Source organism: Prosopis cineraria, unplaced genomic scaffold (genome assembly GCF_029017545.1).
Source record: "Prosopis cineraria cultivar Desert tree isolate PC_DT_omini unplaced genomic scaffold, ASM2901754v1 PC9, whole genome shotgun sequence".
Classification (NCBI taxonomy): Eukaryota; Viridiplantae; Streptophyta; class Magnoliopsida; order Fabales; family Fabaceae; genus Prosopis; species Prosopis cineraria.
In genome coordinates this window covers 22,842,339-22,859,336 of record NW_026555340.1, presented here as the reverse complement: position 1 = coordinate 22,859,336, position 16,998 = coordinate 22,842,339, and the positions used below count along the sequence as shown (strand labels likewise).

Below are 16,998 nucleotides of genomic sequence, written 5' to 3'. Positions count from 1 at the left end.
GGTGTGGGCTTGACCTCCTCGGAAGAGTAATTCACTGCCTGTATCAATACGAAAATGATTTCTTTTTCACAATACTTCCTAGATTAAAATATGCAATATTTGTTATATCTGTATTATATTATAGTTATTAAACAATATCAGCTTAATTTGTTTCATTTTATTTAAATGGCTTTTGGGCAATGTTCTTCTTAGAAAATTAGATTGTGGGATGCTTGTGCTTTGCGTAAAGTATTTGATACGAGTCATACTTTTATAACTTATTAATATATAATTTAAAATCCTATAAATTTTATGTTAGATATGTTATAAACAGAGCATATATAAGCTCGAAGACCGAAGCATCTCATCGTCATTATCTCCGGTAAGAAGTCGCTCAACAATAATTCTGGTTTATATCCATTGGATTCTAGAGATGATTTTGTTTAAGGATAGTCCAGAAGCTAATTATACTTACACATTTAGAAAATTATTATTGAAATCTCAGCAAATACTTTTTTAAAGAAAAAAAACAAAAGAAATGATAGTCAAACTAAAATGTTTTCTTGGATCCCATGGTTGCTAGAGATCTAATTTAGAGAGGAGAAGATTCTAATATTGTAAGGAAGAACTTGGGTGCTATTGTAAATTTTAGTTCACGAAATTTCATTTTTGTTACAACCAAGCACTTGATGTTAATTTCGTTTCTACTACATACACATCAATGATTCATTTTGCCAGTCTCATTTATAAGGTTAGAAAATGTATTTAGTCTCATTTATAAGTCATGATGTGGCTTTTAAGTAATATTTAAAAATTATTTTTAAAATTACCCTTCATGAAAGAGAAAAAATAACATAATATCACTTTTTAAATTTATTATATAAGGGCATATTTGAAATTTTATACACTTTTATTTCTTATATTTTTTGTATTAATATTGATAAGGTTGGTAAAATGACTTATAAAGAGGACAAGATGAATATTTAATAAATAGTATCATGCTTATAATATTTTTTTTATCCCAAAGATTATATGCACCAAATATACACTGGGTGTTCAGGAAATGAACACTTTATTTTATTTTCTGAGTTAGTAATTGCTTAGTCATTGAAGTTAATAAATATCACATTTGAAGAAAGATTTTTCAGGGAAAGAAAAAGGCGACTGCACACTCAAACAATTGTGTACAATAAAACATATTAAACTTTATGTTTCTTAAAAGAATGTCACTTAAAGACAACCTGTTTTATTTGACAGCAAGAATGTCACAATATATACATATATATATATATATATTAAAAATTTTGAAATAAACAAAACCACCTGAAGAAAGTTCCGGAAGAGCGGATGAGAGGAGCCATATAAAGGTATGATGTCTAGAGTTCAAGCCATTCAGATGTAGGGAAACAAATCTTGCTATAACGAAGACTTTTGGATTCTATTATATATCAACTACAGTAATTTGACCATATTACGTAAAATATTACTACAGAAAACATAATTAAATTGGTAAACGGACAATAAAAGGATACATTCACAGTCTTACAGAATAAACATGAAAATCAACATCCAAATCTCACAATATCATCAATATAAGTGTGCTTGGAAACCAGCCTGCCAATGTGTTATTCTAATTCATGAATCACTTCTAACTGTAAAGCCAAGTGTCTTGCAGGAACAACAGTATTTGTATTTATTGAAGTAGCGGAGTCAAATGGAGTAGGAGGGACCTTTAATTTATCTGCTTCTCCTTCTAACATTCGTATCACCGTTTTCATGCCACTGAATACACCAAAGCCCGACAATTGATAGCTTTTTTGCAATTCTAATATCATGAGCATCATCTATGTGCATATTTATGTCTCGACCTTTAATTAAATTATGGATTCATTCTGGGTATAGAACTTGAAAAGTTTCTTTATTCATATCAACATTTTTTCTTCCACCAACCATATTTAGTAGTAACATTCCATAACTATAAATATCTGATTTATACGACACATTTTCAAAGTTTCGGGAGAAAACTTCGAATGTAATGTAACTTAAAGTTCCTCTTACTGCTATCATCAACAATGTACGTTGATTTTTAGAACACAATTGGGCTAGACTAAAATTAGAAATATTAGAAATGAAACTGTCATCTAATAACACATTAAGAGGATTGATGTCAAAGTGAAAAATTTGATAATCACAACCTTGGTGAAGATATTCAATCCATCTGGCAATGTTGAGGGCAAATTGTTGCAACTTTAGCCATCCAAGGGAATTTTCTCTGTTGTCAGGGGAAGTAATGAACTTTTGCAGTGAACCATTTGGAAAGAACTCATAAACAAGAGCACGCTAAAAACCATCAGCACAAAAGCCTAGCAAGCGAACAATATTGAAGTGCTGGTATTTGGTGTCGTTCGCTCTGCTTCTAAAGCATGGGTTTACGAGTTCTCAAGAGCAGAACAAAATCTGTGCTCTGTCTCGATGCAGCATTATCACAAACATCTCACACCCATTTCGATTAAGACATGAACCACCCAACTGCGGCGACCCCAAATAATAGCTGTCCTGCGAAACAGCGTCACACTTGTTCAGTTATATTCAGGAACATACCGAGTAATGTCAATAAACTACAACAACTGCACAATCCGACTCGTAGATCCTAGAATTCAGGCGGGAAATTGCTCTTCCCTCCCTCGCTATTACTTATCCCAATCCAATTTCACCAACACTTACCTCTCGAACATGGATTATGACAGTGCTAATCCCTACAGCGCGCACCAGTCTGAAGCCAATAGGATTAGAAGTTTCGTTCAAGCACGTTGTGTACCTGAACTGCAGCCATCCAGCGAGGGAAGTTACAGCGTACCTGGATACATCTCCACGCGTGAATTGGGAATCCAAAGGAGGAGGAAGAGGCCAAGTGTATGCCATGGCCGGAGACTTACTGGTTAAGGAATTAAAACCTCAGTATAGTGTGAAATTGGTGGCCACCATTTCATTCACAGGTACCTGGCGGAATCAAATCCTACGCTGATATTCACAAAGTGCTTTCCTCAGGATTCGAGGTTTTGTGGTGGAAACGAGCTTGTTTTGATCATAGTTGTCCGAATTCCAGTTTCAGTTTCTGCTCTTTGAAACGTGAAACTCAGAGTCTCCAATGTTGGGTCTCTTCTACCTGTCACGGTCCCATGGGAATAAACCACTCATGAAGGTCCAATTTGCAGTAAGTCACTTTCCTTTTCTGCTTTACATTTAAATCTATTTTATTTTTAACCCTTTGATTTTATAGATTTTTTTAATTCTCTATCTTTATAAGTTCATGTAGTCAATTTTATAATAGGAGAATCCGGCTCCTAGAAAAGAAAAAATAACAGTAAAAGCTTAGAATGATAAAAAGTTTACCATGCACAACCAATCGCTAAATTTTGTCTTGTGCATCATTAAACCTTGCTTTGTTTTGGGTCTCATTGCCTTTTTTTTTTCATCTAACGGTGAATGTGATTTTTCTTTTTATAATTTTAGTAATAAATGATTCTAATATTGAACTTTTAAATATTGACAAAATATTATTATATGTTGACATATTAAATTTAATTTTTTAAAATAATAGTGATTGATTAAAAAAAGAAGGGATAAAGCAATTTTATTGATCTCTCAAGTTTATTTTATTTATTAATTTAATCCTTCAAGTATAATTTTTATTGATTCAGTCTTTTAAATTTATCAAGATATCAATTTGGTTCTTATTGATCGAAGAAGGAGCAACACTATTAAATTTTGCTTATATGAATATTATAATATTGACAAAACCAAATCAATTATTGAAAAGAAATGTAGTTATTTAGGTAAAAAAAAATTTGATTTTCTTTAAAACAGAATAAAACATAATATAAGAGATTATATTGACAAAAATTAAATTGATTTGATGGTTAATTTTTTATTATTTAACTATATATACATGTCTAGTTATCAATATACTCTGTATGTGTACATTAAATTATTTTAGAGTCAATTTATATTTTAAAACTTAAAAGATTCACATAATAATTTAAGAAAATAAAGAACTAAATTGATAAACATTAAAAGTTTCATTATCCAAACAAATATCATTTGAGACTAATAATATATGGTAAAAAATTATTAATAATAGTCTTAGAATTTGAGGATTAAAAAGATAATTTGTAATATTAAAGGACCATACTGAAATATTGTATAAAATTAAAGAATTAAATGTATACTTTTATCCATTTAAATATTACTTTGGAGAAAAACATATTTATTTAGTGCTTCACTTAGATATGGCACATGTCTTTCAGGAGAACAGTTTTTTTTGGGGCCAAAATGAGTAATTAATTGCTAAACTAATTTATTTATTTTTAGTATCGAAAATCCCATATTTAATAGTTATGTCTGCATCTGATCCTCCAGTTTTGAACTGATGTCATGTTCCATTTCCGTGTCTTGTAGATAGGTTATCAAAGCTGCACATATTGGCAGAAGGTAATGAATCTATTTAATTTTATGCACGCTAAATTATAAATTATAGTACAAGATGCACACTATGGATATTTTTAATGACATAGTTATTTCATTTTATATTAAATTATATTTTATACTTCTTAAAGCAATTTAGTTTTCCTTGCGTTTACCATTTTTATATTTTTGTTGTTATTTTTACTCTTTATTTAAAATAGTTACTAAATATATAGTTGACAGAAAAAATACTAATTTACTTATAATTGGTTTGACACAACAGTTCAAGTGTTCAACCATTTGATCATGAACTAGTGATTTAATCAGTTTAATATTCCATTTGGTTTTTAATATATACCTTGGTTAACATGTTGACTTTTTGGACTATTTTTAAAATTTATGTTCTTGTTTTTAAAACTTAAGGGAGCTAATTTGTAAGTTTTGAACATATATAAAGAGAGTCCATTTAAGATAATCTGGGGGCATTTTCAATGGATAAAAAACAAATTAACCATTGATTTTTGAGTAATTATGTTGGATTTTTTAAATGACAAATATAGGTGTCTTTATGTGAAATGTTATTATAAAATATCAGGAAAACTTTTGGAAATTTTAAAATAAAATAATGTACTCTTTTGATTAAAAATTGTAAGATATTTTTTGAGGAATTAAATATTTTAAGGTGTAATTAATATATTTTTTAAAATTATTCATTTTATTTTTATTTTAAAGTGAAACTCTCTATTAAATAAGGATAAATATAAAAAATAGTATTAATTTAAAAATAATTAATTATTTTATTGAAAAATAAGATTTAGTTAAATTTCTTTCATATTTTTTAACAGAAAGAATAGAATTTTATCTTTCATTGCTGTTTTACATTTTTTGTTTTTGTTTTTGTTTTGGCCTTGGGAAGCATCGGCGTTTTGTAATATATCCCTTCCGTTGTTGAGTTTTGTAAAATTTTGAAGCATCGGCGTTTTGTAATATATCCCTTCCGTTGTTGAGTTTTGTAAAATTTTCTTACAGATCATCTCCACGGAATTGAAAAGTGTAAGGTTCTATATAATTTATGGTTCTCGTTTCTTATATTTTAATATTTTATTGTCTTGATTAATATTTAATTTTAATTTATTTTCTGAACAATTTAAATTTATTTTTTTTACATAAAAGACTTTAGTTTTTTAACCTATTATGTGCGCCATACTTGTCTTTAACTTTCTAGTATATCAAGATGTTTTTTTTTAAAAAAAAAAACTAACTTATCGAAGTGAAATATATTGAACAATAAACCGAAATTTTATATAATTTTTTTGAATAAATACACTAATAATAAATGTTAAAGATATAACTAGTTGCCCCTATTCGAGGCCTTTTTTTTTTTTTATTTCGAGGGACCTTGAAACCTTATTCTAGGTTTACCTTGAAACCTTTTTTTTGCCAAAAACTAACATAAAACATTTGAAAAATACAATTTGCAAGGTTTTATTTAGAAAATAATACTTGGCAAATACTGTGGATGGTTTAACTCGAAATTTTTTGAAAATTTTCAAATTTCTTTTTAACCCAAAAAAACAAACTATCTATTCCTTTTTTTTTTTGATACGACAAACTATCTATTTTGCAAAAACAAATATTACACTTTTCATAGTGAGACTACACCCCACTAGAGTCTTAAATGGGTAGGCCCAATCCATATTAATTCAGGTACCAAAGCCCATTTACCTTAAAATTGGTCATTTCTTTAAAAAAAAATGACAATAAAATTCCTCTAAAACATATAAATGACAATTTAATCCTTCAAAATGTCATAATTTTCATGAAGTCCCTAAGAACTTTTCTGTCATTAATAAAGTTATGTAAATTATTAAATTGCCCCTGTTGAAAATAAATAATTCATAACTTTCTTTTTTAAATTCGCAATAATGAAATAACAAATCATAACTTCGTATGTTAAATTCTTTATTTGCTGTTGCATTATTGTAAATATAAAAAGAAAAATTAATCATTTATATAAATTTATTAATGATAAAAAAATTTCTAAAGACTTCAGGAGAATGATGGTATTTCAAGAGACCAACTAATCATTTATATATTTTAAAAAAATTTTATTGTCATTTTTCTTTTCTTTAAACCCGACTCTTATTGATCGAGCTTAGGGCCGAGCCCATGGTTTTTTTTTTAATTTTTACATTATAATATTATATATATTTTTTAAAATATAAATTATAATATTTTAAAATTAAAACAAGTAATATAAATTTAGATTTTTAAATATAAGATATATTTTAAAATCTAAATTTATATTACTTGTTTTAATTTTAAAATATTATAATTTATATTATATATTTTAAAATCTAAATTTAATTTTAAAATAAAAAATATCTTATTTTTTAGAGGTAAAACAAAAAATGAAGCCTGGCACACTAAAATTTCTTTATTTTTCAAGCCGAACTCTGAAAAATGGGTTTAAACACAGGCCACCCTTATTCTTTGACTCCAAATCCAACTTTGTGTAACCAAGCTTCCTCGTTTACGAAACAAAATTTGCATTCCCATTCTGCCCTCATTCTGCTTTATCCCAATTTTAAATGCAAAGAGGATTACCTGACTTGATATAATCTAGCTTTACAATGTCAAGCTAATCATGACATAATTAAAAATGTAACCGAATGCACTTAGGGAGGAAATATACAATTTTTTACATTACATTACCGTCCTATAGGTTAAGGACTTGTTTTAAAGCATAAGGATTTGTTTGCAACTTTGCATGTTATACAAATAATAAAGATTTTAATTAAAAAAAAGTAGACAGATCAAGTGCACGTTAACTCTAAAACATCACAAAACTTGCCTGCCCCTTTATAATATGGAAGAATTTACAGCCCCAAAAAAACATCACAAAACTATTCTATAATTATGACAAATTGCCTGCCTCGATGTAGTATTTAGTGTTCAATTACTACAATTTGAAGTTTAAGAGATTTTTTTATTATTTTTCACAATCTATGATGTGATAATTTAATAATTATGTATTAGTTTAAAGAAATACTTAAGATTGATTTAAATTTATTCTTGTATTAGTTTTATTCAAGTAATCATATTCTAGACACAAACTAATTCTATGACTATGCATGTTCAGGACTAACCAAAATTGTGAGGGTAGATTTAGATCCTCACAATGAAGACTATGATTTTAGTCTAACAAGTTTTGCAATAACATTAGGAATAATCACTGGAAGCGGTGTTTTGCCATACATCATAGTCAGATATTTTTTTTGGTACCATATTCCTATCTACATTGTTGATTTATACATTCCTCAGAAGACACTTATAGATGTATGAAAACATCAAAGATTTCATACGAATTCAAAATCTCATTCCAATAAGGTACTCTTTCAAGGATTTGAAGACAATGATAGAAGGTTTTAAAAATAAGTTGGGTCAAGGAGGGTTTGGCACTGTGTACAAAGAAAAGTTAAGGAGCGGCCCCGCGGTTGCTATAAAAATGTTGGGTGAATCCCAAGGTAATGGTCAAGATTTTATCAACGAAGTGGCAGCTATTGGTAGGATACATCATATCAATGTGGTAAATCTTTTTGGTTTTCGTATAGAAGGAAGGAAGCATGCTCTTGTCTATGAATTCATGTCCAATAGCTCTTTGGATAGATATATTTTTTTCTAAACAAGAAAGTATCTCCTTGAGTCATCAAAGAATATATGAGATATCTCTAAGAGTGGCTCACGACATTGCTTACCTTCATCATGGATATGACATACAAATATTATATTTTGATATCAAGCCTCATAACATTCTTCTTGACTACAACAAGAGGAACAATAAGGTACATGGCTCCTGAGTTGTTTTACAAGAATATTGGAGTAGTGTCTTATAAAGCTGATGTTTTATAGTTTTGGAATGCTTTTAATAGAAATGGCAAGTTAAAGAAGAAATTTGAATCAAGATGTAGAAAATTCAAGCCAAGTTTATTTTCCCTTATGAATTTATGATCAATTTGACGAAGAGAAAGATATAAAAATGGATGATTTGACTGAAGAGGAGAAAAATTTGGCAAAGAAAATGTTCATAATAGCACTCTGGTGTATACAATTGAAGCCCACTGATCGTCTTTCAATGAACAAAGTAATAGAAATGTTAGAAACAGGTGATGATGAGAGTCTTGAAATACCTCCAAAACCTTCTCCATATCCTAATGAGAGAGTTTTAATGGATGATAGTTCCAACTTCACCAAAACTACATCCACTATCTCTACATAGTCTCATAAAAGTCTAGGTAAGTGTACAAGTAATGGGCAATAATACTTTGGGAGACATCAATTATATTGACATATGTTGCTAAAAAAAAGTACATTGTCACATTGATGAATTTATGAAAAGTTTTTATGTGTAGCTGAATTTTTTTTAATACATTAAACCTTAGTTTAGGTTGGCTGATCAAAATAGTGATTAGATAAACCAATCTTCCTATCGATTCAGTCAAAAAAATTTGGATGGTTAATTGAGTTAATTTTTTTCCTTTCCTTCTAAAATAACATCATTTTAAGTTAAAAATAGGTCAGATTTGTGCTTTAGTAACTTTATTCTATTGGATTATGTATGGTTTATACATGAATGTTGCACTTATGAAATAATGTTTTCTTTTAATTTAAATGCTAATCTTCTCAAGGTTATATATGAATATATTTGTATATTTTAATTAAATTATATTATTTTAGTTATGATTGGTTTGAGCCAGATTCAACCGCAATTTTGAATATTATTTTAACTAAATTTTGTTGCAATATTTTAATTTAATTAATTTGCAAACTTATTCTAATATTTGGTAAAAATATTCAAATATTGCAATGAAATTTTCCTGAAAAGTTGACGTTCTGTCCTGAAAAATTGTTTTATCGAGGACAAATATTCTAATAAATATCTCATTTTAAAAAAAAAGTTTCTTCAAAATTATACTTTACTAAAAGGGTAATGTGATCTTTTCATCTATAAACATAATTCTTCAATACTCAATGGTATGTTTATTAATGGTTAAAGAGTGAACTATATGTTAAAGAATATTTGAGGTTCTAAACTCATTTTGTATATGCAATATTCTCATTTAACATTTTAAAACAGTGTAATGTCACTCATATAATTAAAAAAATTAATCTTGACCATTAATTAATTAAAAAATTATAAAAAATAAAAAAAGAAGCAACATATAAAAAATTTATAATTTTTGATTCATTGATGTAATTTTGAGGTATTTTTCTCTAATTATTTAAGTTATTTTTTAAAATTTTTTTGATCAACTAACCATTAAAGATAACATTAGTTAATGGTAGGAGTGACATTGTGCTGATTTTAAATGTTAAAAAGAAACATTACATAAAAAATAAGTTTAAAATTTTAAATACTTTTAGATTTATAGTTTAAAAATAAAATTACAATTTAACCTTTTATTAATTTAGGTAACTGAAAGGTAACAGTAATATGTGCAGCCTAACCACACGGCCCGTTTCAAGCAAAAATGTTAGACTCGCCCACCGTGATCTTAACTCTGCATCATTGTTCTTTGTAAAATTCAAAAGGGAGAATAGCATTTAAGGCTGCAAGAAAGAATATATGTATAAGTAAGACCCAAATAATTGTGATATGATTCAAGGACCTTATTTGTAATTAGGAAAAATTAATCATTTGCTCCTTAAAGTTTTAACTCAGTTAAAACTCAATTTTTAAAATTTAACTCGTTACAATTTGATCCTTATAATTTTGACTTAATTCACTGCTAGAAAATTATTTTTTAATGTCACTAATTTAATTCAATTTTGCAAAAAGCTAAAGCAAAAAAAAAAAGGCAGTGGCCGTTACATCAGTTCTTTAAAAAACCGACATAAAAAATGTTTTCCATGTCGGTTATAAAAAAAACTGATGTGAAAAACTGTTTTTATAAAAAAAAAAACAATTTTTTGCATCTTTTTCTACGTTGGTTTCAAAATAATCAACGTGGAATATAGATACCACGTCGATTTTTTTGAAAAATCACAGACGTAACTATTTAGATTTATTTTTGCTCAGCTTTTTTAAATCTGTGATGCAACTCTTCTCTCGTCTCTTCTTCTTAATTTTTCACTCAAAGCTTCCACCTTTCTCCTCCCTTTGCCATCTAAAGTGCTGTCGGTCACTGTTCTGTAGCTATCTTGCTGCCCTTCACTATCACTGTCGCCGTTTAGGTTTCATGGGTATGCATATTTTCTCTCTCTTCCATTTCTTACAAAATTAAAGAGTAAATATTTTCCCCCGTCTTTATATTTCCTTGAAGTACTTTTCCATTCCTTTTCTATTCTCTCAGTCGTGGGTGGTGTGTGGGTTGCCATAAGTGGTACGTTGGTGGCTGTCAATGCATGGGTCTTCCACTTATAGTTTCCTCCTTGCTATTTTAATTTATGAGTGTGGGTCTTGCTCATCTTTTATCTTCCTCTCCCATTAGAGAGATTTTGCTATTTCTTCTATTGTAAGTCTTTATTTTTATTTATTTTTCTTAATTTTTATTGCCTATTAGTATTGTGATTGGTTGATTTAATTAAATATTTGTAGAGTTGGGTATTTTAATAGATGAATTTGTACCTTTAAATCTTTATTTTAATTATTAAATTTATACTTCATAATAGTTAATTTAATTGAATATTTGTATATTTGAGTGTTTAGATTATTGGATTGATTTAGCTAACATTATTATTGGTCTTGAATTAATTATATATTTTTATAGTTTTTAGTATTTTGAACAAGTGTGTGTATGTATGGATTAACATATTAGTTACATGGAGAAAATATTATATTAGTTCATTTTATAAATATATATTTAATGTAATTATAACTTGTTGTATAATCATTGTGATTTTGCTAAATAGTTGTTTTTACTTGTTGTATAATCTATGTAATTTATAGGTTTTAAGTTTTGGATGTATAGAAAAATAAATAATTTTTTTTTTAAAATTAAACTTTTAACAATGTTTTTTCATATAATCATTGTTAAAAGTTTAATTTTTTTTATTTTTTTAAATATTTTTCACATAGGTTATATAAATAATGGATGTGAAAAATTTTTTTTATATTAATTTAATAACTGATGTAGAAATTTAACTTTTTACCTCCCTTTCTTTTACTTTTTCTTAATAATCGATTTAAAAGATTTAAAATAATTATTATTAAAAGTGTTTCTTACAACAGTGATTGTAACTCAAGTTATAAATTTTAATTTTTACAACTTAGTTTATATAGTTTTAACCAATTAAAATATTACTTTTTACATTTTTAAAAATAAAATTGTAAAAATTAAAATTATATTAAAATTTAGTACTAATATTTTAAATTATTTTTTAATCTTTATAAAATGTATAAAGATTAAAATTTTAAAATAATTTAATATTTATAATTTTATTTTTTAAAATATAAAAATTAATATTTAAATAGTTAAAAACTATAAAAATTATATTGTAAGAATCAAAATTAAAAAATTAAATTATAATTAAATTAAAATTATAAAAATTAAGTTATAATAAGTTAAATTTAAAAATTAAGTTCTAGTTAAAAGATGAAAAGATTTCTTTTCGTAACTATGTTTCTAGGAAAAATGACCCTATTGCCTCTCTCCTCCCTCTGTCTTCTTTGTTTCTCCTCCTCTCGCGATGGGCTCCTCTTACCCGGAGTTGATTTCCTCCTTTACATTCACAGGATCTGCTTCAGCAGAAATCAATCTGAAATTGGTCCGTTCCCTCTCTTTCAGATCTCATCACTTTCACATGCAAAGTTCAACTCTTTAGGAAATTGTTTATATTATTCCAAGATTTCTTCTCACCAACATCTAAGGGCCACGGACACGAAAGATTATATTCTCCAATTTTTTTTTTTGACGTTTTACACTTCCCAAAGTCAGCAAGAATATTACACCAGAATTCTGTTTTCCCCTCCACCTTCCTCCTCCTTATCCTTCATCGGCATCTGAGCTTTGCAGAAACTGAAATCCATTGTGGCACTTCTCAGCTTGAGGGAGACCCAAATCGAAACTGGGCGTTCTACTTCTGGGTTTGGCTTGCCTCGTCGTCCCGCAACTCTGATTCGTCCTAGCAGAGTTGGGTTTAAGGTTTATACTTCACAGACTCAGGCTGGGGATCGTGATTGCTAAGACTGTAACATCTCCCATGTGCCACGTGGACCTGCTTGTGGCGTCTGGAATACTGTGAATGTGAAGGAGAAAACCAACTCCGAGCAGGAAGAGCTCATCGGAGGAAGATAAAGAAATAAGAGAGAGGAGGAAGGAGTGGGGGGAAAAAACATGAAGAAGGGTCATTGGGTCATTTTAGCAGAGAACATAATGGACTTTTAAAGGCATGTCAAAATCATTTGGGTCTTATCTATAAATATGTTCCTTCTTAGGGCCCAGAATGCCAGTCTACCAATTTAAAATGAATTATACTTTAAAATTTATAATTGATGTATTTTTTAATAAAATTTGTATTACGTTAGAATATAAATTACTCCATATATTCCATATTTTTTGTGAGATTATAGGAATAGGAGCTATGCCCTCCACTGAGTTAAGAAACAAATTTCTAGTTAAATGCCCGTTATCCTATTGAAAACCTTATCTTTCTCATTTGAAAGATGTCCCTCATGTTATTATGTTTGGATCATGGTTATCAGAATTAAACCGGATTGGTCGGTTCAACCAAAAACCGGTCAGGTAGCCAAATTAAAAATGATACAAAACTGGGGGAAAGCAGGAACCGCCCTCAAACCTCCTAAGCCGGAGGTGAATCGGACAAAACCGGGAGAACCGCTAGTTCAGGCGGTTCAAGCAGTTCACCTTTTTTTAGTTTTTTGGTTGTTGTTGTCAAAGTCAGACAAGAATGCGTGATCACACAACCGGATCCTAATTTCCTAAACGGCTAAACCTAAAGCTCTCACCTTGCTCACAGCTCACATTGAGGCAGAAGCGCAGAATGCATAACCACTGAACCAGAACGGTAGAAGCAGAACCCAGCAGCATCTTCGATCTTCCTCTCCTCTGTTCCTCAAGCTTGCACTTGTCTCAGGTCTCACTGTTAGTCTCAGTCATCCGACAGTCCGACTGGTCGTTCTTGACTGCTCGTGAATCTAAAAACGCCCCTTCGTGCTCAGCTACTCGTGATTTTGGGTTTGACTGCTACTGGAGTTTCTTGATTTCTTACTCTCCTCTATTCGTGAGTCTGGTGCCCTTTTCTTTGTAGATATCTATTAGCGTATATGTATCACGATTTGTTGCTTTTAAAAGGAAGAAACTCTAGTGGCTACGGTTAGTCAATTAAAAATTTTCAAGTAAAAATTGGAAATGCAAAACTTGGAAAGCTTTTACTGCTGTAAATGCCGTTCCAAAGATTATATATTATATAAAAATTGAATTTAAAAGTTTATATCATAATTTTTTTTATAAGCAAATATGGTGGGATACTGGGATTATTACTTATCAGTAATTAATTTTTTTAGTTTATCATTTTTCCTATAATTTTTAATATTTAATATTTTAAAAATATTAATTTAATTATAAACGGTCCAACCTCGATCTTTGAACTGTAAATTAGTGCCTCAATCAATTTAATGCTCAATTTGATTAACATTGGTTTGGATGTATGTGTACATGCGTGTGTCCCTTTTTCTACGATAAATGTTTAGGTTAGGGCTAAATTATTTTATAAAAGCGAAAATTATGAAGAAGTCTTATATAATAGATTTATTTATAAATAAATATCACAAAATTAAAAAACTACAATCAAGTGTAATTTGCAGTTAAAGTACAAGGACAATATTTTGCTTCTGTCAATTTAGCTTTCATTTACAACTACAACTTCATAATTTACAAGTTAAATTTCTTGTTTAATGCTTCATACAATATAGAGTATCTATAGAGTTAATTATGTCACTTAAAATTATAATTGGTCTAATTAAGATGTAAAATTTATAATTCACCATATAGTTATAGCTTTAGAAAACATAATTAATTCTATGAAGACTCTATATTATATCAAATGTTAAATAAAAAATTTGACCTGTAAATTGTGAATTTGTGATTGTAAGTAAAAGCCAAATTAATAGGGGTAGTATTATCTTTATATCCCAATTATAAATTACACTTAAGTCTCAAAACTCAAAAGATTTGCCTGTGATTTTTAAATTTTTGTGAGACTTTTTTATAAATAAGTATATTGTATGGGATCTGTTTGTAATTTTTTGTTTATAAAAAAAACTTAAATCAATTTCTAAGGTTTAAAAGATACTTCCTTCCCTCTCTATTATATGGCATCTTCTAAAATAATTTTTTTATCCTTAATATAAGGTATATTAACAATTATTTATTACCATTTTTCAATTTTTTTCTTATTGTGAATTTAATTTCATGACTCAATACTATATATTTCTTTCTATTTATGACCGAGGTAAAGTTGAGAAAAAACTTGATTTTAAAATATATTTAATGAGATAAGTGTCGTTCTTTTATTTTAATAAATTAGTTGAAATTTAAAAACAATGTTTTCAAGGCCGAACCAGACTGGTCCAGCCGTCAACCAATAGGAGGCACAACTAGGTTTTTTACTTTGAGCTGTTTGAGTGATTGGCCAGGATTGGACTAGTATGAACTAGATTTTAAGTTGAAAACCATTCAAGAACTGGAAAACTAGGGGTGGCTAAAGGAAAGCTGGTCGGGTCTAAAATAGGAGGAAAACCAAAATGATGTTATTAAATACAAAAAAAAAAAAAAATCAAGCCGAAACCCAAGAGCAAATGGAAGAGGAAGGTCAATGATTTTCATGCTTATGCTCAGCGAAGGAGAAAACAAGAGCAGGATATGCAAAGAAAATGAAGAACAATAGAAGCTGAAGAAATAATAATTAAATTAACTAAAAATACCACATAAAATAATAACATTTCTCCCTTTCTGATTTTATATCGCTAAGTATATTTTCGATCCTATGGACTCGTTATCGTTGTAATGGAATAATGAAAGTCGAAAATGCAAATGTGATTATTTCGAATCAGAAGGAGAAAAGAAAGCGTTGCTGTGGTTCATTCACTCAATTTTTTTTTTTTGGGACCAATATTAATTGAAAAAGATGTTTATTTTTTGGACTAGAGGGAGTAACTAGCTCCACTTAAGCCAATCACTTGCAACTGATCATTTTCATAAACATCAATAGCTCACACCACTTAAGCCAACTTGACCAAATTAAGTCATATATTGTGTAGCAACCACCACTTAATTAACATTGCATACACCCTCTTTCTCTGAATATAAAAGAAAATATTTAACTTATACAGTTTAAGAAAATTAGTTAATTGTAATAATTAGATTTGAAAATAAAAAAGTTATACTTAAATACCGTTGTACTTAATCAAGTGAGTTTGCACTAGTGCTCTGTCTCTTGAATAAAAGCTATGATTTTGAGGGGTAATTTAAAAAAATTATGATAAATATTTATTAAAATGTGTAATTTTTCTTATAAAAGAAACAAAATACCATGTAATAATTTCTCCTATATTTAAAAATGGAGGGATCGGAGTACGTTAGGTGGCCTATTGGCTATTCTATTTTTCCTATTTATTCAAATACATGCTTCCTCTAGTTTTATATACTCTATAAGTTACTGTTTATAAAAAATTAAAATCATTTTTCCTGTTTTATTCATCCAATAAAATACCAGACTGGCTATTTTATTTTTCCTGTTTATTCAAATATATATGTACTTCCTCTAGCTTTATAAACTCTGTAAGTTACTTTTATAAAAAAAATTAATAATCATTTTTACAAGTCCCCTTGCATAAAAACATATACTATTCATTAATTTCTTTCAATTTTAAAATTTCACAATTTTCTATGAGTACATAAAGTCAGGAGCTGCATATAAGAAGAGAACATGCTTTTTAAAAAAATGTATTTGATAAGGATAAATTAAATCTTTTTCCTCTTTTTTTAAACAATATCAATTATTTATATACACACACATTAGGCATTGGTGGCGGTCTATCATTAGGATCATTTTCAGATGTAGATGTTGATAGCTTTAGGCAGTGTTTGGGAGTTTTTTTTGAAATGAAATGAAATGAAGTGGGATGGCTAATAGTATTATATCATTGTTTGTGAGAATTTTTTAAAGGTAATGGAATTGCTAAGGGTGACTTTTCATGTCATTCTTAACCATTCTAAACTCATTTTTTCTATCCCCCAATTTAGAGGGTTGAAGATGGAATGGCATGAAAGGATTAATGTTATTACAAAATTACTCTCATCATTCTTATTCCATCTCACTCTTTCATTTTTTTCACCCCAAAACTGAAAAATATAATTATATATAACTTAAATTTATTAATTTTATAATTATTCTTAAATAATGATTAAATAAATCATTTATTTTTCAATAGAACTCTCAAACAATGAAATGTTGTATTTTTTTTTCCACTCCTTCCCACTCCTCTAGTTTCATTCTATTATTGATTATAGCTTTCAAGTTCAACTTGTACTC

At 28.4% G+C, this 16,998-nt stretch overlaps 1 pseudogene; it reads left to right on the top strand.

Moving 5' to 3' along the window:
• Positions 1-2,203: 2,203 nt before the first annotated feature.
• On the top strand, positions 2,204-8,722 carry LOC129319684 (LEAF RUST 10 DISEASE-RESISTANCE LOCUS RECEPTOR-LIKE PROTEIN KINASE-like 2.3; annotated as a pseudogene).
• The last annotated feature ends 8,276 nt before the right edge of the window (positions 8,723-16,998 follow it).